Here is a 1,821-nt window from a genome sequence, read left to right as displayed (position 1 = left end):
CTTAACATTTTTCTCACAATTTCATATAAAGAGACAACTATGCAGTAAGTTAACCATTTGTAGGTTGATCTCCACTCTGTGGCAGTAGCAACAATATAGTGAGCTGTTTATCTGATCAGTGGCATATAAAAAAAACTGTTTCAGTCTGTTTTTAATGGTTTTAAAGAATTACAAATACAGCCAGGGTACATTAGAATAAACAACAAATAATAATTGTAAAGACAGAAAGAAGATCAAAAGATAGAAATAAAGTTAAAAACATTAACATGTTTACCAATAATAACAAATCTTACAGCTTTCATATTTTTCAAACATTTTCAAAATTGCTTTTAGGTATTGTTGAACTTCTGTCTTTAAAATTAAAAGCAATGGCTTAGTCCCCCATATGTACATTTTAAAGTAGCAGATTAATTAAATACTGTTTCTTATGATAAGACTTGTCATAGAGGGGAAAAAACTGTTAAAAGCTGGGCATGATGTGATCCTTAATAAATGAACAGAAATCTGACCAATAACTCCAAAACAAAAACATGTTTTTACATGTAAACCACAAAACGTATCAATATCACAATTAAATCTGTTTACAAGAAGATTGCAAGGTTAATATTTACCATTTTTCCTGTCATTATTTTTCCATTTCCTTTCAGTGAAACGAATGGCTTCCAAAATGCCCCGTTTCCACTTTAAAATGACCTTGTTGTTTTTTAGTTTTTTAAAGTAGTGCAGAAAGTGACTTAATTTCGAGGGCTGCTAGTCAAGCAGTCAGTCGATTGTCCTAACCTATTTTATAGTAAGCATCTCTCTCATTTGCACTTGTTAGGTGAATTCCATTAATCTGATTCTCTTGGTTAATCCTCACCCCAGGCCTAACCCAGCGGGTGTTAGTTTCACAGCAGGCCAGATCTCAGTTATGTATTCTGCATGTGTGGTATAAATGCAGCTTGCATTTTAGAACAGAAGTGCTCTGGATTTACTCTACAACAGAAAGTTAATTGAGCGATGCTCTTCTGTTCAAATAAATACATATCAATTTGATCCTATGGTGCAGTAGCTGTTGACCTCACCAACATTTCATGGACATTACAAGCTACCCTTTCATTTTACTTCTACAGGAAACTGTTTTATCAGATAGGGTTTCGGGGAAGTGAAAAAGACCTGGTTGTTTCCTGCACCACTTCCCACTTTAAAGCTGAACTATGGTGCAAGCTATTGTAAACACAAGTGAAGATAGAAGGTGCCATTCTGTTATTGCATCAGTTGCAGAAATATTTCTTCTCAGCTCAGCAATGGAATAAGAATTAAACAAGAGAAACACTGCCCTCCACAGGCTCAAGATTGGAACTGCAAGTTTTTTGTATTATTATTATTATTTATTATTTATTAAGATTCAATTATCGGACGTTAAGAGGACAACAGAAATAAACTTTTCTGTAATAATGTTAATGTTGATATGACACACATTTTCACATTATAAAGTGATCAGTTACATTTTATTTTCATTTATTTATTCATTTTAACCCTGTGATGTATGAAGTTTTAAATCACAAATGGAAAATTTGTGGAGTATTTTAATGTTATTTTAGAATTATTTATATACTATTATAATATTTATTACGTTTTGAATTAGCAGTGGTTTTGATATTTTCAGTTTCAGTCATTTTAGTTAAAGTTTTACCAATTTTGTTCTTTGGTCTTTTTTTCATAAAATATTTTATTTAGCTTTTTTTTCAGTTTTATTTTTAATAATTTTAGTAATTTAACTTCAACTTATTATATTTAATTAGCTCCCAAGTCAACATTCTATTTTTTTTATCTAATATA

Source organism: Sinocyclocheilus grahami, unplaced genomic scaffold (assembly GCF_001515645.1).
Source record: "Sinocyclocheilus grahami isolate Dianchi unplaced genomic scaffold, SAMN03320097.WGS_v1.1 scaffold187.1, whole genome shotgun sequence".
Classification (NCBI taxonomy): domain Eukaryota; kingdom Metazoa; phylum Chordata; class Actinopteri; order Cypriniformes; family Cyprinidae; genus Sinocyclocheilus; species Sinocyclocheilus grahami.
Note: the sequence above shows the minus strand (reverse complement) of the source record.